The 26,761-nt window shown below is 42.4% G+C and overlaps 1 protein-coding gene across 2 annotated transcripts in view; it reads right to left on the bottom strand.

Moving 5' to 3' along the window:
• The window catches only part of RASSF8 (Ras association domain family member 8), a 95,801-nt gene extending 71,397 nt beyond the window's left edge, over window positions 1-24,404 (bottom strand). For both annotated transcript variants that reach the window (XM_090275491.1, XM_090275492.1), the window contains exon 1: window positions 24,308-24,404. The gene's annotated coding sequence lies outside the window, so the exon portion shown is untranslated. The remainder of the gene's footprint in view (window positions 1-24,307) is intronic.
• Window positions 24,405-26,761: the final 2,357 nt, after the last annotated feature.

Below are 26,761 nucleotides of genomic sequence, written 5' to 3'. Positions count from 1 at the left end.
ATTACTCATATATTAAACACTGACCAAACCCTTACTACAAAAATACAGTAGAGATACAGGTTTCTTTCCACTAATTATGCAACAACTGATATTTGGTAACAAGAATACCAAATAAATGTTTAGAAGCATGAAAGAAACTTGAGGAAAAAAGCTGCAGTAGAGTTCATATCCTGATGGAGACCTTTATGAAATAACTCATTACATTTGTTATTGGCTATAAATTTTGAACTTGTTCATAGTAATGTTAAAAGTCTTACAGCACATATGACAAAACTGAAGTTCAGAAAGATGAGGTGACTTGATCCAAACCCAGTGCCTTTAAAGAACAATAAGTACTCAGTTAGTAAGTGTCAGGCAACACTCTGCACAACTCAGACACTATTCCCAACCCTGTGAAGGTAAATCCTATACTACACATTTTATAGATGAGGAAACTAACATTTCAGAAAGATCTGGTACCTTTCTAGGGTCACAGGACTAACAAATAGTGGAGCCCTAATTTGAACTCAGGTGTCTTTTTTCCTACCAGACTCCTATCCCAGGTTAGTTCACATAAGTCACACTGCTTCTAATAAGTTTTCATATTCTTTCCTCCACCTTGCCCTTTTGGGTAATAAACTGATCCATAAACCACAGGAATTGAGTCCTGGCTGGGTAGCTCAGTTGGTTAGAGTATAATCCTGATACGCCAAGGTTGCAAGTTTGATCCCCGGTCAGGGCACCTAAAAGAATCAACCAGTGAATGCATAAATCAGTGAAACAAATAATGAATGTTTCTCTCTCTTTTTTTTCTCTCTCTCTTCAATAAATTTAAAAATTTTAGAAAATAAACTACAGGAACTGAAATAAATTGTTAGTCTTATGATTTGTAATTAAATGTCATACAGGAAATCAGAAGAACAAAGGAGAAGGAAAGTCAAGCAAATGATATGATCAATTACTTTTAAATAGCCAAGCAATCATTTTTGTTTAGAACAGTGTGGAAAATTCATTTCATAAACTTTACTAGACTATCCACTGATTACTTAGATAAGGTCTCTTTCCTTGGTTAACACTTCAATATCCCATACATCAGAGAGCTGTTTTCAGAGTTGTGATCAATATTCATCAAATTATCTAGGTGTCTTTATTGAAGATCCAGTTTGAGTCAGCCAAAAATAAAAACAAAACAAAAAAACCCACAAACACACATACACACACACACAACACTGTTACGTGCGTATAGATTAAAAAACAAACATAACTGTATTAATAGAAGTTCTATTTCCCTACAGAACACACATCAGAGAAATGTGACATTGGGACATCAGGTGAGCACTGAGAAAGGAATAGTATGATCTTTGGTGTGGTCCAGTGATTAAGACAGAACACGTGGCTGAGCCAAGGTTTTAAGAGAAAACATCAAGTTGATGGTAATGTTGGGAAGGAAACAGACCCATAGAAGAGAAAAGGAAGTAAGTTCCTTCTGCAAAGGAGACATTATAAAGCTGTCTTTACTGTCACTCAGAAAGTACAAGCTCTGAGCATGTGCAGAAGAAATTAGGTAAATGAGGCACAACCCTGAAAGAGCTGCTTTCTAAGACCAGGAAAAATTTTAAAAGTTAATTGGTTTTCAATTTAAATGAAGTTAAACTACAAAGGTAAAAAAACAAACAAACGATGAATTTGTAAACAGTCCTTCAACAGATAGTTTCTCTAAACATATTAAAAGGATTCTTTCGAGGAATCCACTGTTTTGTGTTATATGTTAGATCTGTTCCCCTACTGTACCAATGAATCCTGTCTCATTTCTTCTTTACAGTACCAGCCCCTAGCGCCAAATCTGGCACTCAATCCATGAGGATGGAGAGAGGGCCAGGAGGAGGATCTAGATAAAGCAGGAATTTGACATGCTATTTCCCCAGGTGGCAATACAGGCGGTTAGCTGATACAAATTTCTCTTTTCCTTCTCTCCATACAAGGAAGGAGTCATTGAGGGATAAGATAATTTTTTAAATTAAACAAATTATTAAAAAACAAACTTGTGGCTTTAAGTTGTATTTCTGTATTAACACAAATGAAACCCCAAACATTGATTTTGGCCACCACTCACCCTAGAAATTTTTCTAAACACTAAAAGTTGCTCTAGTTAACTTCTTCTTAGCTCATCAGATCTGATTATCCCACTTTATTGCTGTCAACTAACCATCTGTTCAATATTGCTACCAGACAATAAGAAAAATCCCAAGACCACTGTGAAAAACCTGACAGTCCTGCCCTCAAGGTTGTCTACATGGATGTTTAAAAATTTCTCCCCTGTTTTTTTCTAATGGTCTCAGATAACTAATTTTAAAAAGACCCTACCATAAAGAAGAGTGAGTTTGAATGTGAGGAAGAGATTTATTTTTAAAATAACACTAATTAATTTCAAGTGACAATGCATTTCATTGTCTATGTAAAATATGGGTTCATAGAAAAATTCCAGCATACATTTAAAAAGGCAAAAAAAAAAAATATATATATATATAAAAAGACTATGCTCTTACGGAACTGAAAATTACTATAGTATGTTGGCACACTCAAGTATGCTTTAAACAATTATCTAATTTTCTAAATTGAGCTGTTTCATAATGGATGTTAATCTTGAATAAATGTCCTCATTTCAGTTCAAAGAAAAGATAAGCAACAAAGCTATCTTAAGTTGAAGAAGAGTATCTTTATGTTTAAACACTATTTAAGCCAGGCACTTGCGTGAATTATACTGTACATATTTCTGAAACCTTATCATTTCCTGTCTTAGTGCCTTTAGGAAGGAAAACCCTTAGATTATTTCTAGGATTATATGCAATCTCCCACAGTTTTTTGTTTAGTTTGGTGTACTCTTTCCCCTTGCTGACAGCATATGTTGACTGTAATGCTGTGTTAATAATGCTCAATTTGGCTAAGCAAAAGAAAGCTAAGAGGCAAGACTGAATAGTTCACATGGTGTATCGTGGATGTCGGTCAGTTCATACCATGTTACAATTCATACCAGTTCACTGCCTAGCAACGGATCTAAAAGTCAAGAGTCCGCTACTGACTCCTAGGACAGGAAAAATGGCATAAACACATAAGGACCAGTGTGTACGAATAAATAAGGGGGGGGGCATAAAAAACGGAAAATGATTAAAGCAAATAGAAGGGAAATAAGTCAGAAGTGTGGGAAACACATGGAAGAAGACAATGGACATCTCCTCCCTGCACAATTTAGGGAAACAGGGCTGGGAGGCGTGGCCAGCAGAGGTGCTCACAGCAGAGGTGGGCTGCCCTGGCCTGATGTGAACTGACAGCAGCCTACACATCACAGGCTCCAAAGGGTGCATGGAACCACGAGCCTCCACGGTCCAGCCTACACCAGTGTGAATGCTGAGAAAGAAGATACCTACTAAGAAGGGATCCTGGTGGCTAACTGGGCTCAAAGTAAAAACAAAACAAAAAAGACAAAAAAAAAAAAAAAAAAGTCTAGCAGCCATTTCTTTTAAAAAAGTTTTTAAAATAGATTTTTAGAGAGAGGAAAAGAGGGAGCAGGAGGCAAAGAGGGAGGGAGGGAGGGAGGGAGAGAGGGAGAGAGAAACATCGATTTGTTATTCCACTTATTTATGCATTGATTCTCATAGGTGCCCTGACCGGGGATCAAACCCACAACCTCAGTGTATGGGGACGATGCTCTAACCAACTGAGCTACCCAGCCAGGGCTAGCAGCCATTTCTAAACAGGGGCATTTCGTGCAAGCCACACTTCAGGGAGAAGCTGGCACTGAAGTACCTGCCTCCTGCACTGAACTGCCTACCCATACTGTGCTCCTGCCATCTGAGCCAACCCTTATAAAGAAGATCCAGAAACTGTACTTCAACCAATAGGACTGAGGCATTCCCTATCCAATTAGAGCTGCGCAGCTATAGCCCCAATCAGCATCTTCACAGATCAGTCAGAGCAGCTCCATTATGACCAATCAAGACAGTGAGGACCAATCAAACTGAAGATTTGGAGTCCTCATCTGTGTGAGGACACATCAATCAAGAATCAGGAGTTGGACTTCTCTCTCCGTAAGTCAAATCCCCTCTGGCTCACGGAGCACACATTCCCTTTCCGCTGAAGACAGAAGACTGCATTTCCCCTGCTGCAACTGAAATACTAGAGAAGTCTCACTGAAGCAGAGCAGGCAGAGTGAGGCAGACAGGTGAGGTGCAGAGCGAGGCAGCGCGGAGGACACAGGAGCAGGTGCAGCAGAGCAGGGCCGCCCAAGCCGTGCTGTTCCCCAGCCACGCGGCTTCGTAATTGAGCCGTAACACCACTGAGCTGTTCCACAGCTATCACAACTGAGCTGTTTGCTCTGAATAAACTATCCTTCCTCACTGCACCCCACATTGGGGATTCTTATAGGTGTTGAATTGGTGCCAGCAACCATCTATTACACAAGAAATGTGAGTTCATTCTCACTGTATGAAATCAAGTCTTCAAAAAGAAAACTGGCTTTGTCCTCTACACATTCTGAGGGTAGCACAGACAACACAATGCACCCCCGTCTCAGCTCTGCTGGAAGTGAGCCTGGGACAGCCATTACCTTCCTGAGCCTAATCTGCAGAGCTCCTGGGAATAAATGCACCTGGTGTGTCTTTTTAATAACTGACGCTGGCATCATCTTATGGCCCTGGGAAATGTAGGATCTTGGGGGAGGATGACTTGATAAACAAAAATCATCCCGGCCACTCCTGCCTCGGGATACTAGGGAAACCAGACTGGATATAACTACTTCACCCTTTCAGACGAGGACAGGCTCTGCTACAGGGTCACAAGAGACCAGGAGAATCACTTGCTACAAGCCAAAGTTAGGAAAAAGGATTTGTCTAAACATTTCATTTAGCAGCACTTTCTATGTGCCAAGCCACTGTTCTATATATTTTACGCATTTTAACTCATTCCTCATTTTCTGGTGAGATAAGAGGCACAGGGAGGTTAAATCATCTATGACCGGGTCACCCAGCCAGTGAATGGGAAAGTCTGTATGTGAGCACAGCCCTTTCACTGCAGTCTGTGCTCCTAGCCGGTCGGCAGCACTGCCTCTAGCCAGGACTCAGAGCTGCCCTCCTGGCAGGAAGGTCTTTGCTCCCTGAAATACAACTTTTAGCCACTCCTCCCTAAATTTCACATCTGTAAGATGTGATAAGACCACTTCTTTCCCAATAAAAAGAGTATTTTTATGTGAAAATGCCTAATATATGAAAAGATGCTCCATGTCAAATATCACCAGGGAAACCCAAATTAAAACATGCAGATACTCCACATCTAATCCAAAATCCAAAACACTGACAACCACCAAATGCTAGTAAGACTGTGACATTAGGAAATCTCATTCACCACTGGTGGGAATGCAAAATAAAAGACAGTTTTTTTGCCAGTTTACTACAAAATTAAATACTGTATACTCTTCCCATAGGATTCAGCAGTTGTGCTCCTTAGTATTCACCCACAGAACCTTGAAGATGTTATTGCTATGCCTCCCTTACATACCACAAATTAAATATACAGCCATAAGAGTAGGTTAAAGTTAACAAGGAGGATGGCTTTGAAAACTATGATACAGAAATAATCAAGCATGCTTTATATAGTGCTGACAAGTAAAATGCTGATGGCAACAGCAAAGATTCTTTGGAAATCACTGAGCATCACTCTAAGGTGAAGACTGGTTTAGCCATTGCGTCAGTGATTACTTTTACAAGCAGCAACAATGTCACACAGCATACCTGCCTCATTCCATCTCTATGAGCAAGGGACCAGCAACCATTAACGCCCTGGCTGGTGTGGCTCAGGGGACTGAGCGCTGGCCTGCGAACCAAGGGGTCGCCGGCTGATTCCCAGTCAGGACACATGCCAGGTTGCAGGCCAGGTCCCCAGTTGGGGCATGTGAAAGGCGACCCCACATTGATGTTTCCCGCCCTCTCTTTCTCCTTCCCTTCCCCTCTCTCTAAAAATCAATAAAAAAAAATCTTTAAAAAATATTGACATTATATAGGTGACCATCGTCGTCGGCAGCCGTCCGTCTCGAGAGACGATGGTGTAGCTTCTTAAAGAGTCTATCTGCACCGCCGAGGATGGCTGTGCAGTCCAACTCGGGAGTGACATGGTATCTGTCTCCTCCCGTGTTGAATCGACATCTTGCGATGACGCTGGAGTGTCCTCTCCAGTGAAGCTGAAGCTACAGAGCCTGGGCAGGGTGATATGGAGGGACTGCTGTTGCCCATGCAGCAGACCCCCCCTCTCTTCGCAGCTGAAGGATCCAAGGGAAAGACGGAGTCAAGCTGTATAGGTGACCATATACTTCCTAATAATAGGAAAACTCCTATTATTATGCCAGAAAAAAAGGAGTGAACTAGTACTGATCCAGTAACCAGGACATATGTGACCCTAACAATGCAGCCCTATTTTCTTTTAATAAAGCAATTGCTCTATCTCTTTACTGCCATAAAAAGTACCTATCCATTGCCTATTTTCTACTGGATGAAATCTAAATTTATAGGATAATATGTTTTATAATGTCCTTCAACACCCCTCCCCCCCAAATATCGTTACTTAAAGCAGGTAGTCTGATATCCTTCATTCTTAAAATGGAAGTTTTAATAGATTTTAAATTTTATAAAAATTTAATTGAAATATTTTATTTCATAATTTTTAAATTAGCTTGAATTTAAATTATTCTTGCAATGAGACTATCAAAAAAGAGTCTGACATCTACATCTCCTTTTATGAAAAAATTAAACTGTGGGCATTTATAACTACCACCCTTTCCTGTTCACTAGTAGCTGGCTGAGGCTACCAGGTAACTGAGCAATCCTCTCTCACCAGCTTAAGAACTTAATACTACCCCCACCTCCTCTCACAAGCTAACAGAAAGACACGGATCCTTTTAAAGCACAAATCCACCTACTGTTGTTCTGGTTAGCCAACACAGGATTTTTTTTTTTTTTTTTTTTAAAGGGATGGAAATCACCCAAAAAATCCAGATATATGGCTTCTCTGGAAAACAAAACAAACAAACAAACAAAAACCCCTTAAGATTTGCCCAAAGCTAGTCCACCCACATTTCCTAGGGGCAGTAATCAGAGGAGCTGAGTGGGGACCGCCCCCCCTTCAGGTAATTCGAGTACCCTCTAATTTGCCAGAGTCCTAACCACTCATTCTTTACACCCAACCCACTTCACCCCTTAATGCCACCCGCCTTACTGCTGTAATGAGTTTGCAAACACTGTCATAAAGCACTTGTAAATAAACACACACAGCCCAGATCTACGGAATGATAAACATATCCCTGACAAGGGCGCTGCATACCCAGAGTTGCAAGGCCTGTGGCTGACGGACCTGTAGGGTGTCTCCTCCTTGCCCTGGTTGCCCTGACTGCTCTCCCTCATCTTTGCTCCTCTCCCCGTGTTGGCCTCACTCTGAGAGCAGCGTTTCCCACTGGGTCCTTAGTTAGTTAACTTTCAGTAGTTAAAAAAAAAAAATCTCTCCAAATCTATTTTTTCATTCATAAAATGAGTCAAGTTACCTTGCAGAGTTGTGAAGTTGAAATGAAAATGTGGGTAAAGGACCTAGCACAGTCCTGCACATGATATCACTTAGTTATTTAAATCAACAAACCCCAAAATAAAATAGAACCAATAATGAGTCAGTGGTGGGGGGGTGGGGGGTGGGGGGGAGCGACAAAACCTTTTTTGTGGAATTTACTTTGAGATTTAAAAAGTGATAATTTTCTTGCTTTTAAAGAATAGGTAACAAAACTATTACATACCCAAGAAATAATAAATTCAGCTACATCACATAACCACCAAATGGCATGGAGGTGAAGTCACTGAGGAGGGACCCCCAACGTTTCCAGAACTCCCTTGCTGATTTCCCTGTTCTCATTTAGGCAACAATTTCATTTCTTATAAGGTGCTTTTAATGAAGGCACAGAAATGATTATGGAGGAAGGGTCTTTCCCACCCTGCACAGGAAGCATAATAGTGTCCACATAAGAAAGCCCAAACCTGTGGAGAATTTTTATGAGTTTGAGTCAAAACTGAAGACAATGCAAGAAAGCAAGACCTTAAATGCTCTGCAGAATGGCAGATTGTAGCTTCTTTTATGCATTTGGAATTAAGGAGAGAATTTAAGGAACATTACACAGAGGTAGGTGAAAGTGAGGCGGGGGTTAGGTTACAGGAGAGTTAAGATGCTGTGCTCTCCAGAGAGGGTGGCTATGTCTTCAAGGCGTATCACGTCTGGCATTTCAAAGGTGTGCTAACTTAGATCCACTAAGGACAATGGACAGGGCTGCCTTAAACACCTTTCACTGAAGAAGTTACAGGTCTGAGGTGTGACTGCCCACCATGACGGCCCAGTTGGGAATTTATGACTTATTACAGCATTCCTTTTCATCCACAAGTTACTGCATTTATTTAAAGTACTTTTTTAAAAGTCCAAATTACTGCCCATTTTGCTGTAAATATGTGTGTGCTTTTTCTTAAAATAGAATATGTGAGAAAAGTGTTTGGTTTCCCTTCTCTAAATAGAATGCTGCGTTTAATTACATTATTAGTAGTGGAGCATAACGTCCCACCTGGCCAAAACAAACAGCCACCGCCACTGCAGCTACTCCTATTAGACAGGTGAGGTATATGAGGGTATTTTTTTTAGGCCTACTCCCAGTCATTTAGGAGTTTAAAAATAATTTGATTTGACCTTACAATTGAACAAAGTGTTCATCGGAAGCCTCTGCATATTCCACTAAAGTCTATTGTATGTTTTTTTTAAATAGAATGTTAGAAGAGTTCCATCTTCATTTCCACGACACACATGAAACTTACCATCATCAATATAATGCCATCAAACTGTATTTGCTCAGTGCCAATAAACAAGTACTTACTTTTGTCTACTTTTTCTCTTCTGTGTCTTTGTTTATCAGACTTGGGGAAATGCCTCAAACTCCACACTCACTCAGAGACAAAGGCCAGAGGAGTTAGGCTTGATCCTACTGTCAACAGGGAGACACTGAAGATTTTAAACCAAGAGCTGTCACAGAACTAGTCCCACGCCCTACCACTATGTGAACTTCCACTTCTGTTCCTCAGTGACTGCTCTTCTGAAAGAGAACATGGTACAATCACCTCCAAGACTCTCCCATGGTCAATACCACCGCATCCCTATAGGTAAAAATTTTACATCAGTGGGCCTCACAACCTAGTTGTTCTTAATTATGACTTTTGAAAGGTCAACTCTGCTGCTCTTAACAAAATTAATAAGTGTACAGCTGATCCTAGAACAACATGAGTTTGAAGTGCATGGGGCCACCAATACGCAGATATTTTCCAATCGACCCACAACAGTTCAATCCCACATTGTTGAAGAGTCACCTGCATTTGTAAAACAAGATTCCCAATTTTTTAAAACAAATATTTTAAGTCATAGTGCTTAAAAATGATTCACAAATTAACTCACTTAACTACTTTGTTAACCTACTGAATACCTGAAAGATCAAAAACAATTTTCCTGTTAAATATATAAAGTCAAGGATAACAGCTCCAGTGATTTGGGTGGATTATTTCCAGAAAAAAAATCAAAATAATCAGTTGAATGGAAGAGGTTTATAAGAAGTTAGACTGTTCCTTAAATGGGGGAAAAATAAATCACAAGATGGCAAACTCCCATATAGGCCAATTAGTTTCTCTGTGTAACCCACAATCTCAGCCATTTCAAAATACTTAAGTCACATCCAAGAGGGATGAACCCAGGCAAACATCTTCCTGATACCATAACAACACTGCTGTTGTGCATCCATTGGTACTCAGAATGGCTCAAGTGGAAGGCCATGGCATAATGACATAATAGAGGGAACCCTGGACTGAACAGAGTCATGAAATTGCAGTTTCTAATCTCACCTTGAACACTCACTGCTGAATGATCCTCAGCTACTCATTTTTGGCTTTGTAAGCTGAGTCCCCTCACTGTAAATGGTCTGGTTGGATCATTCTCAGTAACTGTTAAGAATCAAATTATATAACGACACAAAAGTGGTTGAGCCCTGACTGGCGTGGCTCAGTGGAATGAGCACCGGCCTGAGAATCAAAGGGTCGCTGATTCGATTCCCAGTCAGGGCACATGCCTTGTTTGCGGGCCAGATCCCCAGTTGGGGGTGAGTGAGAGGCAACCACACATTGATGTTTCTCTCCCTCTCTTTCTCCCTCCCTTCCTCTCTCTCTAAAAATAAATAAATAAAATCTTTAAAATAAAAAAAAAAGTGGTTGAAAAGCCGAATAGTGTGCTGCAAAAATCTAAGGCAAGAAGAACCAACACCAAGGGATTAAGCTGTTGACTAATGAATCATCCTAAGGATCTAGACCAAAATCACAACTTTCTTGGTCATCTGTGCTAAACCAGGCGAGTCCCTGAAACATGACGTCAGGATAAGGTGCATTTCACTGGGCTTGCTCTGAGCACAGTGGTTGGGAGACTAAAGACAGCAGTGGCCGGGGTTGCAGAGGAAGACAACTAGAAGACTTGTTCGGAAAAGCTTAGTGTCTTGGAATAAAGTCCAAATTCCTCAGGGCATCATTTAAGACCCTTGCCACCTGGCCCCAGCCACATTTTCGGCCCCATTTCTCTTTACTGCCAACAATGCACCCCACCCTGAGTGACCTTAGACACCATGCTCCCTCCCAATGGTTCTCCGCACGTCCATGCTCCTGGGCTAGCCTCCACCACGGTCTTCCACAGTCCCCTTGCCCTGCCTTCATACTACTGTCCACCAGCCATAGTTCTTTTTGGTCCTCTGGTCCTTGATCAGGGTGCCCTGTCTTCTAAACAATTTCTCTACTTCCCACACATGTAAGTGACAAGCCCATTCTGTTTACTTTAGCCGTTTTCTTTCTTTCCATAATAGGGCTTCTGAGAGTTCAAGTTTTGCTTTGCTAACTAGATTGTAAGCTTCTTGAAAGGCAGAGGCCAATTCCTATCTTTATAATACCATCCACAGCAAGTATGATTCCTCTGACATAATACGTGCTTTATAAATGTTTGCGGACTGAATATAAACAAGGTGACCAGTACACTGTACTAGAAGACACTGAGCAGTACTCCAAGCTCCACTTAATTATAAAGCAATCTCAACACTTCCTAATGTAAATTCTAAAGAAGCAGAAATCTTGATTCAGGACAGAGACAGAAAAACTGTGTTTCTTATAACACAAATTTATAAACAAACTTTAGGACGTGATATCCTTTCCCCGGTGGGTAGAGTAAGAGGGAAGAGTTATTCCACACCTTAGCTCCTGCCACTTCCCCATCATATTGCTACTTTAATGATATCTAACTAGTTATATCAAGACTATTTGTAGTTCTCTAACAGACCAATTTCTCCCTTAGATATTGTGGCTTTGAGCCTATTGTTCTGTCTGCATGGAGTAGCCTCACAGAAAATATCTTTTCATTCTCAAGTCTTAGTTCAAGGGCAAATTTCCCTCTCAAACCTTCTCTGATTTCCTGATTTCCTCTGGCAGACTTAGGAACACCGTTCTAGAAGCACTCACGTCCAACCCACCCCAGGAACCCAGATCTACATTTTACCCATTACCACAGTCCAAAAATTATTTATTTAAATGCCTGGTCCAGATAAAAAGTACCTGGGAGAGAAGACTTTTCTTTTTTTTTTTCTTTTTTAATCCTTATAAGAGAATATGCTTAGAGAGATAGAGAAAGAGAAACAGCAATGTGAGAGAGAAACATCAATCTGTTGCCTTCCATAAGTGCCCTGACAGGCTCAAACCTGCAACCTTTAGGTGTATAGGATGCCACTCCAACCAACTGAGCCACCCAGCCAGGGCAAGATAAGACTTAAGAAAAAAAATTTTTTTCATACCAGCCCACAGACACTCAACAGATACTGTCTGAATGGATCAATGATGAGTAAAGGCATGGCCCAATCTACTAACATCATTTATCCACAAACAGCTAACCTTTCCACATAGGGTTCAGGATGGAAGAGGCAGATGAGCTTGGAGCACATCCCCACCAGTTTTCATTACACCTGAGTAATTTTTCCACAGAAACAATACCAGCCATGAATGGGGTTACAGGCTGGCCCATCCAGCCCTATACTATTTAAAGGATCTAAAATAGCTAAAACTGCTAGTGATTTTAGGATTCTTTGAGCTAGAAAATATTAGTAAAACTTCCCTGCATGTTTTGTTGACATTTCTGGTCTACATTAACATCTTAGCGCTCCCCTTTAGTGTATATATCCTTGGAAAAAGATATCCTAAGTTCCTGATCACCATGGACTCCTGGAACACTCACATTCACATTTTAAATCAGAGGCTTCCTCTAAATAGCAGTCTTTGCAGATTAGCCAAGGCATTGCTCCTGCATCCGTTGGGCTTTCCTTCTTTCCTTTTCTTTGTTTCTGCCTCTTCCATTCCATTGGTAGGATCAGAAAACAATTGGTTTAATATTAGTCCAAATAAAACATTATAAACAAATATTCTGGCATGGAAACCAACATTCTACACTGATGCTTATACTCCAAATGGCGATGGGCCCTTACTACTGCTGGGTTCTCCCTCCCTCCTCCCTCGGCCCTTGCTCGCAGAGCACAGAGGGGCTGCCGGCCCCAATGCTTCTTCTCTGCTTTGCTCAAGCCCCCACCTCAAAGCCACCTGCTTTCATTTACAAATAACCATCACTCCTCACTTCACAGAGAAAATTCATGGCAACTGGATGTAACTACTTCCCTGGTCACCCACCCTCTCTAACCCCGATTTTTAAATAAAGGAGCTCACCCTGTGGCAGACCTTCTCACAGACTCAGTATCTCAAGTTAATCCTCATGACCAGTATCCTCTAAGGATGATACCATCACACCCAGCTGACCAGTGGATGAGCAAACTGGAGATCAAAGGGATTAAAGCATGTGTTCACAGTCCTGTGACAACTAAATGACGAAAAGATAAAATCTTGCTCTCCTGATGTCGAGTTCACATTGCACTGAAGCACATCTGTTTCAGCACAGTCCCAACCCATCCTCCCTCACATGTCCCACGACTAGCCGAAGTGGCCACCTGAATCTACTCAAGCACTTTACAAATAAACTTGTCTTTGCCTCTTTAAAAGAAAATATTTTTCTGATTATAAAATACATGTTCATTATAGAAAATTTTGAAAACATTAAAAAGACGAAAGGGAAAGATTAAGTCATTCATAATAAAAACAATGAAAAATCTACAACTATAAACAATATGGATGAATCAGACAATACTGAGTGTGAAAAATCAGACACAAAAGAGTATATGCTGTATGATTCCATTTACATGATTCCAAAACTGTGGAATGCCATCAGAAGGTCGGAGCATGAGGGGGCCTGTGGGAATGTGGATAATGCTTTATTTCTTCACCTAAGCACTTGTATGAGTTTGTTCCGTGTGTGAAAATTCAACGAAGTATGTAATTATGGTATGTACACACATATATGTACATACATGGTGGGCAAAAATAGGTTTACAGTGTGAGTATGCAAAACAGTTTATTCTTGTATTATTATTTAACAATTATTGTATTGCTTTTTCACATGAACAACTGTAGGCCTACTTCTGCCCCACTCTATATACACATACACATATAGACAGACACAAACATATACAATATCATACAGTTGAAGTCAGATGCAGTGTTTATATTTTGGTATGTTTTCTTTCTGGTGCTTTTCCCCCCTTTTTGCTATGCTTGCTTTAAAAAAAAATTGGTATCATGCGGTATATTTAAGTTTACATTCTGACATGTTACCTAACATAAAAGCATATGCATTTACCCAAATTACTGTAAATTCAAATATTTTAATGGCTGCATAACAGTCTATCTGGTGCCTATACCATAATTTACTTAACTGCTATCAACCATTTAGATGTTTCCAATGAATGATGGTAATACTGCTATAGTGAATACTTTGAATATTTTACCCTTTAAATCACTTAGCCACTCTCTCTTCAATACTCTGTTTTATATGTTTATAAAATTATATATTATAGCATACTCTGCCATATGTAATTATTTATATATTTACTGCATCTTTATTACTCAATAATAAGCTTTCCAAAACCACAGATCACATTACCCCTCCTGGGATCCTCTACAGCACCAACTCCTGAACATGGTAAGTACTTACTGTTTGTTGAAGTGTTTTCAGAAGCCAAGTAAAACCTCCATTCCTAACAGTCTAGATTTCAGTATCATCTCAGTTGTCCACATAACATGAATGATTTAGTCAATGATATTCCAAACTCTTTGTTTAGTCTGCACAGTTAAATGCTTAGTGGCAGTTTAACGTGGTTCCCCTTGAGGGTATAAATACTAGCCAGCATAGTGAACTCACTCTACAACTGACAGTGCCACATCCCAAGGATCCAATGAAAATCAGACAAATTCCTGCCATCAAAGAGCTAAAAGTCAGGGGACAATTAAACATAAATCCTACTTTCCAGTCAAGCAGGAAAGGCACTATGAAACAAATCCTGCCTCCTCCGCTCCTGAGCTGCCAAATCACAGCTGTACAGATGGGAACAAAAACCCGCCCTAGAACCAAACTCTGAGAACTGCCTGGTGGGTGCCTTCATGCTCCTTAGCCTATGGCTGAATGTGCCTGCTGTATTTAAAATGTGTTTTAAAATATTTTTACAAACATTTATTAACCACATCATATTTAAAGCACTAATAAAAAGAAGACACACAATTATGATAGAAACAAAAGAAGAGCTTATACAAATAGTTGCATATGAAGATTGGGAAGAACCCAGAAGGGCAGAGGATGAATGGACTGAGGGTGAAAAAGACTAACTGTACCTATCAAAACTGAGCAGTGATAATCAGCCAGAACAGAGGAGAGAGACCTTCCTAAGTTTTTCCATTGTGAATATAAAACAGGATGATCAGGGCCAAAGGTGGAAACTTGGCCCAGTGTTAGTTAGTTCAGACGGCCAGGAAATTGTTCTAGAACAGAATGGCTGAGCAGAGCCAGGGCTGGGCCCACTGCTGCTTCTTGCAATTCAAGTGGTGAGGAGAGAATCTGGACACCAAGGGCGGCTAAGGGGAGCCTCAGGGCTGCAAAGAGACCATGAAGAAGCCTCCTGTCTCAGGAGATGTTTAATGTAGACAGAGCTGCTCCACTGCAGACAACGATGCCCTACAGAACATCCAGCAGCAAGGGCATAATAGTTACCAAGCTTCAGAGAACCAACTTATAGCCCCTGAGCTGCATCGGGGGACTGCAAGCTTCAAGTCCCCTTAGTCACTTAGAACTTATGAACAAATGAGGATAAGAGGAGCCTCTCAGAAGCTCATCTATATGAAGTAGAGAGCTTTGGAAATTAAAATGCAAAGGGAGAAGGGAAATATGTGGTATAGAAAGAAGGCAGACGGATTCCTAAAGGAGTGTGCTCCTCCTTCAGGATTTTGGTAGGTAAGGGAGAGGTCGAACCATCTTTTTCGTGTGACCAAAAGCATGTTTAGATGTTTCAGCATTGACACATGAAACAGCTTATTCAGTCTTGCTGGAGCCTGGTGCAGGAAGGACCAATAAGGGAAGACAGCTGGCGCGCAGCCAAGCAGGGAGGCGGCCAGCCACCTAGCCAGCCCAGGGTGGGGGACCAGTGCCAGGTTTCAGAGGTCCTGTGTCAAAGCTGAGGTTTTAGCAAGTCGGTGACAGAGTGAGATTTATGTATCCAAGAGCTCATCTGGCTACATGTGAAAGCTGGGTCTCAGATGCAGAGGCCAGGGAAGTGGCAACAATCTAAACGAGATGCTAAATTAGAGGAGCAGGTGATGGGGAAATGAGAAAGATTTCCTCAGCTGTCCAGGAGGTCAAATCCGAAGGAACAGATGACTTAATCAAGGTGAGGGGTGAGGTGGCACGAGAAAGGCAACATTAGGAGCAAGGTGAATGACCATTCTACAAACCCAGGCAGGACTGAAGGAAGAAGTTAGAAGACATGATGACCTTGAGGAACCGCTGCACGGTTCAGCAAAGAGGGATGCACAAGTCAGAGTACGGAACACTGCAGGGACAGCTGTGACGTCCATCACCATACAGGTTGAAGCAAAAACAATGAATGTGGATGAGACCACTCATAATGGGGATTTGTACATTCTCAGGTTATGGACACGTTTGAGAACATGATGAAAATGCTCACCCCCCCCAGCCCAGACTGCACATTAACAAACAAGATTTTGGGAAAATAACAGGCAGCTTACAGGACCCCTGCTGCGCACACAAGACTGTAGGTTAAGAAATCCTGGGCCTACGAGCAGAGAGGAGACTGGGAAGAAGGTCTAAAGAAGCACTTCTCATCCAGAATGCTCTTGGCAAACTGCAAGGGACAAGTCTTCACCACACAAAATGCTGAGCATCCCTGGCCCGTCCCTGCCCACTAAGCACAGGAAATATCCACAACCTAGTCTCTGTGACAACCAAAAAATTCCATATAGTGCCACTGTGTTTGAGAACCCCAGGTCAAACAGGAGAGAAGGAGGCATCGAAGAAGTCTTAGAAAGCTCAGAGATGGGACGAAAAGCAGATCTAATCCATCAGTCACTAGGTCATCCCCACCTCCACCACCAGCGCCTCATTGAAGCCATCCCTTGTGTGAATCACTGCAATCACCTAATTGGTGTTCCTGCTTCTAGTTGTTATTATTTTTTTTAAGTTACCAGGGTGTACATCATATCCCAGGACTTATCTATCTGAAAACTGGAAGTCTGCATCTTTTCACCCATTTCACTCATACCCCTCTCCCCACCCCAGGGCCTCCAGCAACCACCAGTCTGTGCTCTGTATCTATGAGCTCGGTGATTTTTTATTCGTTTTTTTATATTGCACATATAAGTGAGATTATATGGTATTCGTCTTTCTCTGACCTATTTCACTTAGTACAACGCCCTCAACATCCATCCATGTTGTTGCAAATGGCAGGATTTCCTTCTTTTTTTTTCTGGCTGAATATGCAATTCTGTATATATACCACATTTTCTTTATCCATTCATCCACTGATGGATACTTAGGTTGTTTCCATGTCTTGGCTTCCTAATTCTATTCTTAATTCCCCTTGACAAGCCCTTTCCATGGGGCAGCAAAGCGAGGCTTTTCAATCTTACTGACTTTATTTAACAGCACTATACTTTTGTAACACTATCTGCCGTACTCTGTTCTTGACAAATATTAACTCACGTAATCCTCACAACACTATGAGATAGATAGCACTTCTATTTCCATTTTACCAATGAGGCAGAGGGAAGTTACACAACTACTCTATGGTCACAGAGCCACTGAGTTCAGGGCTGGGATTTGAACTCAGGCAGCCAGCTCCAGAGTTCATGTTCTTGCCTAATACTCCATGCTATCCTCCAATTCATTCATTCATTCCTCTAAGACTTGCAACTGCCTTCTCACTTAAGAGTAAAAACCAAGATCCTTGTCACAGCTAGGCCCTACAGTAGGGGCCCCCCACTACTGCTTCTACCTCATCTCCTGCTACTGCCCCATGTTGCCCCCCCCCAACCTCACTGGTCTGACTACAATGATGTGGGCACACCTTATGCACTTGCCCCAGGGCCTCTGCACTCACCGTTTCCTCTACCTGGAATGTTCTTCCTCCAGTTGTTAGGTAGCTCCATCTCTTCATTATGGTTTCTACTCAAATGTGCTCTCCTGAGTGAGGACTTCCTGCCCATCCTGTATCCAATAACACCTGCACGCCCACTGCCAGCATTTTCAATTCTTCCACCTTGCATCATTTGTTTTTTTTTTCCAAAGCATTTATCATCATATTAAGAATATGTAAAATTACTCATTCATTTGTTATCCAACTCCCCTCAGAAGAGTACACTTTCCACGAGAACAGGAACTTTGTGTGTTTTGTTTCCATGAGTGGAAAGGCATGGAGTTCATTTCTGAGTGAATAAAGAAAGAATGGTGACAGGAAGTCAAGGAGTAGTTCCAAGACAGAGGGAAAGAGCCCAACATGGTAAAATGCTTCAAAAAGCTTTGGTTATATTAGGGGTGAAAAGTTTCTATTGATTTTGGCAATTAAGATCTTGGCACCTGTGGCAAGAAATGTGTCTAAGAAATGGTACCTGGCGGGGGAGTGAGTTGGCAGGTAAAGGAGTGGAAGCATTAAGCACAGACAACTGTTGTAAGAAGATGGCTGGTAACAGAGACAGCTAGAAGGAGCAGCAATGCCAAGAGAGACTTGAGCGCCCTGGCCGGTGCGGCTCAGTCGGTTGGCGCATTGTCCTATAGACCGAAAGGTTGGAGGTTCGATTTCCCAACATCTAGTGGCATCAGGGTATTAGAACTTGCTTTAAAATAGACTAAATTTTATCTTAAACATTGAAAAATATTCCTAACCTGTCTTTAAATAGTATTTCTACAGTGGGGTTTCACAGATTATAAATGTATTCAAATATTGTAAGCAGAAATAAGGTAAGACTGTGCTTTTCTGTCCAATACCTATCCATTAAGGGAACACCAGTTTTTTAATGCATATATATCTGGAAGAATAACTTAACATTAACTGATTTTTCCAATAAAATTTTTTCTAGAATTAAAAATAAACATGACTTAGCTCTCAGAAGCCAATGACAGTTAAAAAGAGTGACAAGGTACATCACTCCCATGAAGAAAACCTGGTGGAAACTATCACAAGTCTTCTCTTGTTATAACCTATATATCTGATTTCTTACGAAAACAAGGAGTAAAACATACGCTACTGAATAACAAAATCCTTCCCCCTCCTCCCTCCCTCCCTTCCTTTCCTTTTTTTGAGTAAGAAAAAGTTTATTAATTGAGAAGGTGCCAACCAAGAAAAAGGGAGGCCTAATGGTGCCTCAAATCCATTTTGCCAGACTAGGTGAAGGGTTTTTAAGGGGTTGGGAGAACAGGTATGTGGAAGGGCTGGTGGGGCATGTTTTAATTGGAGGACCTTGGAACTTGGGTGTCAGACTCAGATCTTCCTTGGCTTCTGAAAGGATTCTGCTGTTGAAGTTCCGATTATGCCCTGATCCTTTGGTTCTGTGTGTGTGGAAGGTGGGGGTGGGGGAGTGGAGGGGTGGGCGGAGGAGGCAAGACTGGTTCTGGGTGCAGCAGAAGGTCAAATTTCTCTCATAAAACATTTTTCTAAATGCATAATACTTGGATAGCACTAGAGTTAATTATAATAAGCTTTGTGAAATATCTGAATGTGACCAAAAAAAAAAAAAAAAAAAAAAAAAAGCCAAAAATAAGTCTTCTAAATCCTAAAGCAAAGCTGTGAAATAAATAGCTAATAAATATTATTGATGCTAAAAAGCTCCAGGCAACTTGTTCAAGGTCACCCAAAGTAACCACTAAGCATATATACATGAAGGAAAAAATAACAAGGGCTCCAACCATAGCTTTCTTCTCCTCCACAGTGGCGGCTACTCAGGATGCAAATGTCCTGGGGGCACGGAGGCTTACCACAAAAGGCAGATCATGTGGTGTGCCCCTCTCTGGCCCTAATCCCAATACTTTTATGCAGATAAAATCAGGTCTAAGTAAACACCAAGGCAAGGTAAGGGGTCTGACTAGAGAGGACATCTCAATCTTTTCACCCTTCCCTGTCTGGAAAATCAAGGGTGGAAAAATGAGGGTTATAATAGGAACAATTTCCATGAATGAAGTGAATGTAGGAAAAGCTTAAGGTTCCTTCTTATGACTTTGCCCAGGAGAAGCAGTCACTCGTCTTTTGTGCAAATACTGTGCCCAGAGCACGGCACGAAGCAGGAGTTTAAAAATGCTGCTTTAATCCTCCCTGTCCTCCCAACCCAAGGGCCTCCAACTTCTGGCTGGCAAAAACTCAGGGTCCAGACCACACCGAGGTATAACTTTTTGGGGAAATCCAGAGGTTGAGTACAAAGAAATAAATCCTGAAAGAACTAGAAACAACTGCCAAGTTCCCTGTATACTTAGTGGCCTACAAGATACAAAACTAGAGAAGAATTGGAATTATCCTCTAAGGGTCTATGAAAAAATTCTAAAAGGAAACTAAAGTCTTAAAAACAAGTCAAAAGAAAATGTGGCTGGTTATGTAAGAAGTAGAGACTAGCAACATTAATAATAAAGACGTAACTGCTTCAGAGCTGTAAGTACATCAGACTAATATTGTGTAAAGAGCAACCACATGACAAACATACTCAAAGCTTTAAACCTTTCTTGGCCTTCAAAAGTCATGAGACTCTTTTGGCTAAAACAAGAAATACTTTAGTGAGGAAGCGAAAAAGAACTTCCAGACCTCTAGGTGGCTCGCATTTTTAAGTAACTATAGCACTCCTCCACCTTAACTAAATGGTCAAATGAAATCTAGCCATCTGTGCAAGTCCCATCAACAGCTGGACAGGACAAGAACCCGAGAGCTGCAACTCTCATTTTTCTACCTCAGTTTTCCCTACCTTCCTTTGAAATCTACCACTGAGCAGCCAATAGCTGCTAACATGTTATCACATGACGTGTAAAACAATGACATGGTAAGGTTTTTTCTTTCAGTAATCCCGTGCTGATGAAAAATGCATAATTACTTTAATGATGTACTTATAAAAAAGGATTATCTACAACAGGAAAATCACAAGGGTAACACTAATTAAAAGGTGTCTCAATTTATTACTATAAATGTTTCCACAGAGCCCAAATGCATTAATTTTACCTGATATCTGCAAAGGCTGTTTCATATTATACATAAAACCAGCAAAGAAGGAAGACAGGAGAGTGCTGGTCTGGCTTTTCTGTTATGAAAAGCAGATTTAACAGTGATAAGAAGGCAATCAAAACACAAATATAAAACTGATATTACTATCTTACTCATTATAATAATAACTATTTATTGAGCACCCACTATACACAGACACCCCAGGCACTGGGTATAGACTGATGAGTAAACCAGGCATTATTCTTGCCCTCAAGGGCAGGACAGAAACATTAAACAAGTAAATAATATAATTAAAAATTGTGGAAAATATTAAGGGAAAGGATGATTGTGCGATGAAGGAGAAAATAAAGAGGTTCTAAGTTACATGATGCTAAGGATGGCCTTCTCAGAGGAGACTTTATAAAGGGATATTTGAACCAACATCCAGAACAAGAATGTACTCAGTGAGATGGTCATAAAATAGAGAGACCAACAGCCTGAGCAACAGCCCTCAGGCAGGTCCGCTGGGCAAGTTCCCGTGTGGCTGACAAGAGAGGAGGATGGTGTGCATGGGCCAAATCACACAGGACCCTATAAGCTTGTGGAGGATTTTATATTTTATGCCAAGTACAAATGTGTTTCCTAAGAGCTTTGAAGACTTTAAACAACCAAGTGACGTCTTTTTCTTTTCCAGGATGTGCGGGAAGAGATCGGAATGTGTGGAGAGTAGGGTGTGTGCAACCGGGAAAGATAAAGGTGGCTGGAACTAGGATGGTAGCATAATGGAGACTGAAAAATCAGACAGGTTCGAGATTTTGCCAGAAAAGTGGGTAAGACTTTGTGACAACATGGTTGGGTTGGGTGATAGAACAAAAAAAAAAAAAAAAAAAAAAAAAAAAGAGAGAGATAATCCAAGCCTCCTGGCCTGAGCCACTCTGGAGGGATGAGATGAAAAACAGCAGAAAGTATTTGAAAGGTTCAATATCAAGAACTGAGTTCTGGAGAAGTCTGAGATGCTGCCACCCATTGGCTAAGCTGTGCCAGAAAGTATATTAGGTATTCTACATGTCCCAGCATCCCTTTTAGTAGCAGTATTCCCATTTCACAGAAAGCAAACTGTAGATCACAGGGGCTAAAGTGGCATGGCGAAGCTCATTCAGCTGGGAGTGACAAAGTCACACCTGCCAACCAAGTCTGGCTGGCTTGGCCATGGGGTAAACGTTCTTTCCACTACACAGAGTTCTTGGAAACTGTCTCTACACTTTGAATTTTGAAGACTATTTACAGTTGGAGCAAGCTAGCACCCAAGGAGAGTAAACAGGTGATGCATTATTTCTTAAATCCAAATCTTCCGATTTAATGCATGTTTTCCTTCCCCATGCACATCCTTACTCCACTTATACCCGCAAAGAGTTCTGCAATCTTTTGAATACCAGTAAGATATGTAGAACCTTAATGTTTACCATAAATATTATAGCAAAGCCATTATGCCAAAAATCAACCATAATGAAGAGTAACAATATCCAGCGGCAAACAATATTTTTATTTTAAGTCAACATAAAATAGATCAATTAATGAGAAGAATTCTGAAAAACTAATCATTTCTCAAAATGAACAAGGCACTCAAGTCAAAAATACAAGCCACCCATGACAGAAGGCTACAAAAGCCAAGCATTGAACTCACATAAAAAATCACAACCTTAAAAAAAATTAGGCAAAAAGAAATGACACCACAACCACAAAGAATTTAAAACCTGCAATTCCCAGATATCTCAACCAAATGCCAAATTAATTCAGTAAACATGCACCCTAAAAACACTTAAACATTCTCACTTCTTTTCTACTGCTTTTCCCTGAAGCATGTTGACACTTGGGCAAACTGAAATGCCTTTCCTATCTGCACAGTCTGTAGTTTGCTCTCTCTCTCCCTCCCTTTCTCTCAGCTCTCTGATGTCCCCCCTCAGCTACTGAAACTCAGAAATTAGGCTTGATTAATTAGCCTATAAAGAAAGAACTCAAGCACTACTGCCAATTGTGTCTATTACTGAAAGTACTCTTAAAAAAAGAGAAAATGAGGAAGGGGGAGATTTTTGAAAGGTTTTGTAATCTACATTACAAATTAGATTTTATTGGGTCTTATATTTCGACAGAATAATCATCAAATTATATTCAGTCTTCTTAAAGTGGGTATGGTCACATGTAATTTTTATGGCCTGGGGAGAGTTCGCCATGGAGAGAAATAAAATTTAAAGTACCATTAGTGTGCCTGCTAAAAGATAAATACTCACAAACCACTCTCCAAAATGATAACACTGTCTCCTGTGTCCTGATTCTGTGTCCACCTCTCCCTGCAGAGGGCTAGCTGGCACCCACTACTGCCTCAACCAGGATGCTGAAAATCCATTAAGAAAGCTTCCCATTTTCTGTTTCTTCATAACATGATTGCTAACTCCTGGCAACCGAAAGATGAAAGACTTAAGAGGAGGAAAAAAAAAAAAAAAAAAAAAAAAAACTACCTGAGGTCTCCTACCAAAATGAGTACTTAATCCAACTGACAGAAAAACAGACATCTATATATATGAAAAGTCGCTTCCTGGGGTCACAACATATCTAATGAAGAACTGCTGAGCCACATTATACTGGAAAATCCATAAACATTGGTCCTCACCATCACGAGGCTGAAGCAGTTTTTAAAAATGCAATGAGTTAATATATTGACAGGGCTAACCTGATGGGTTTCAATCAGCTATGAACTGTGCCCTGCATATGTATTTCCCGTCTAAATCCCTAAAAGATCAGGGTCAATACTGACCCGCAATTATATCCGATGCTTGCACTGCTCAAGATGCCATTTGATGCTGAGAAAGTAGTGGTTTAGCAACACCAGGCGGCTCTATGATGCTAAAATAACAACGCAACACTCGATTATAAACCAGGTACTCGTTTTATAAGGCTCAGTGTCGCACAAGGACCCACATTCAAAGCTCACGTCCCTTCAAGTGAAATCTTGAGTTTCCTACGATTTACCCTCTCAAAGTTTCTAGTGTGCAAAAAGGAATTACTTTGAAACTCCCCTCTTCTGGGCTCCCCTGCCTTAACGGGTTGGCAGCCAAGGGGAATAGGGACGGAGGAGGGTTCATCGTTCAGACAAAATTTAAAAACCTATAAACCAATCACTGTTTCAGAGGAGAAAAGCATTTCACCAAACCGCCACCCGGCTAGCGAGCATCCGATTTCCATTTGGAGGAAAAAAATATTAGAGAAACCAGACATACATTTCCCTTCCCAACAAAAGTGGCCTCTAAACTCCCTTGCCAAGGACACTGGGAGGAAACCGAGAAGCGAGGAACAAGCTCGTACTTTTCAGGCAGACCCATGTATGCGCGGCAGAGAGAACGCGCAAAAGGGAACACAGCAGGGAAAAGGTGAACGGGAGGAAGGGGGGTGGGGGCAGAACGGGAGAGGAAGCCCCAGGTGCGGGAAGGGGACCTGGGACTCCGAGGCTCCGGGGAGGAGGACGGAGGGGTCCCAGACACAGCCCAGAAATCGCGGCCGCCGAGTAAAGTTAATACTCACTCAGTTTCGCAACTGCGCCGCCCCCGCAGGCCGCCCGGCGGAGCTGGCCCGGGCGCTGGGGACTCAGCGGCGCCCGGAGCCCTGCGGCTGCCCAGAGTCCGTCCCCGGGCGCGCAGCGCCGCGCGCCTCCTTCCGCGGTGCTCCGCGAACCGGCGCTCCGCACCGGAGGGAGGCCCCGGCGCGCCTTCTCCGTGCACCTCCCCGGGCGGCGCTAGGTGAGTGAGGACGCCCCTGGCGGGGCTGCGGGTGTGTACGAGCGCGCGGGCGGCAGCGCCAACCGCCACCCCCGGCGGGAGCCGCCCCCAGCACAGTCGCCGCCTCTGCGGGCGGGCGAGCGAGGTCGGGCAGGGAGCCGGGACGCGGGTGCGGTGCGGGACACCGGCGAGCACGGGCAGCGGAGTTGGCGGCCGGCTCGCTCCCGCGGCCGGTGTCTCTGGGCTGGGGGCCGGACTGGAGGCCGGGCCGGGCGGCCAGCGGCTCCGCCCCTTCGCCGTGCCGCGGGCTGAGCGCGCGAGAGGAACGGTGCGGGGGCGCCCCCCTCGGCCAGGCGCTCGGGTTACAGTCGCCGCTCCCCGCGTCCCCGGCCCGCTCCTCGCCGGTTCGCCGGCGCCGGGAAAGACATTGTAACGGAATTGGGACGCCAGCGCTGCATTGTGGGAGCGTTTGAAACGGCGGGGAGTGCGGTAAAACCGCTCGGGCCCACCCGGCCACGCTCGCTCCGGCCCCCGCTGCCTCTCCGCTCGCCACACGGTCCCAAGCCACCGAGGCCTGTGGCCCAGAGAGCCAAAATGGTGAGATGACCGGTGCCACACTGACTCTCAGGAGAGCAAAATCTTCCATAGCCCCGGGTGACTCTCATAAAACTGCCCTCTATGGTCACCCCGGAAAGTAGAAGGCTTTTCCTGCAGACGCTTAAAAACAAAAAAACCCTGCCAACCCCCAGGGCTGGGTTTGAATTGCTTTCCTCTGGAGTGGCAGTGATTCAGCGACCCGCTCTTCAGCAGCAGGCAGTGACAGAGACAGAAATCACAGACACACACACACACACACACACACACACACACACACACACAGCGAGTGAATCAGACGTGAGTAACCAAGTTTAGAAAGAGCTGGGCTCAGGTTCAGGACCCTCCCTCCCCTAACCTCCCTTTAAATATAGCAAATAGTTAAGGAAGGAAAGAAACAGTGCTTTCATCTAGAAATGCAGATATGTATGTTGTTTTCACTATTCCACCTTTTTTTTTTTTTTTGGCATGCACTTACTCTAGGACAAAATTCAGACTTTGGTCCAGCTTGTGCTCACACATGCCCACAACTCTGCAACAGCTATTAATTTGCCGGGAAGTGGGGGTGAAGATAATGGACGAGATGCAAGAAAGCATTCCAATGATAAAAATGCCCCTTTTAATTCTCCAGATACTTTTTTATTAATCATCAAAACAAGGGTATTAAACTTGAAGCACAACTTGTTACAGCTCATTTTACTCAGAGCCTGATTCGTTTTGTTTGTATTGAGTTTGGGTTTGTAGGCCTTTTGTTTCTTGTTTTTTGACCTTTAGTTACTGCACAGCTCATTAGTTCCTCTACCTCAGAGGTTAACTGAGGAGAAAGAAATAGTAAGACTCAAATTTGGCGTGGCAACATTTGGAGGGTTGGGGGAGAAGAAGGGTTCTCTCCGATTCCAATGCAAAAACCAAGCGAACTGCATTTAAACAAGACTCTGTGGGACAAGGATCCTTTTCTCAGAGCTGTCCAACCTCGATGTGACCATTTCCTAAGCTCTCCCTCCCTGCCCTTCACGCGACTGCCCATTCATTTAGTCACCACCTAAATTGCCAAATCTAATGGAAAATTTTAATCCCCACCTTCCTTGGTGGCATTTGCAAACGTTGACTTCTCTCTCCTCTGTCTTAGAGCTTCCCTCCCCTTGTTGTGGTTGTTCCTGTTGTTGTTATACTCATCCCTCTTTTGTGGTGGTCTGTGATAGCAGGTAGGAGTGTATCTGTTGTTAAACCAGAATTCTGGATCATACCAAGTAGAAAACCCTTAATATAATTTCTGTTGGTCACCAGTAGGGCCCTGACATTGATTTTATCATGCATCCAGGGATGAACAAGTTGCCTGGCTCATGACATCCAGCTTTCATGTAACTAGTATGTAAATCAGGATGACATTTACTATTGAATAGCCATGATCACTATATAGGAGAAGCACTTGCTAGTGTTGATGTACCTGGTGAGGCAGCCCCACCTGTAAAACAGAGTGTGCCTTGCTCATGGCTGTTGAAGCAGTAAATTTACCCCTGTCCAATTCTGGATAAATCTGGATAAATCTGTTCCCTACTTCAGTCCTGTGTGGTTAAGGCATTCTTTCTTCAGTGTATAGTGCAATTTGTTTTAAGCTTTCTTAGCTATAATCACATCCCTGTTAAACCTTTCTTAGATCACACCA

This window comes from Furipterus horrens, unplaced genomic scaffold (genome assembly GCF_987537825.1).
Source record: "Furipterus horrens unplaced genomic scaffold, mFurHor1.1.pri manual_scaffold_4, whole genome shotgun sequence".
In the NCBI taxonomy this organism is placed as follows: Eukaryota; Metazoa; Chordata; class Mammalia; order Chiroptera; family Furipteridae; genus Furipterus; species Furipterus horrens.
This window is presented reverse-complemented; position numbering and strand designations above follow the sequence as displayed.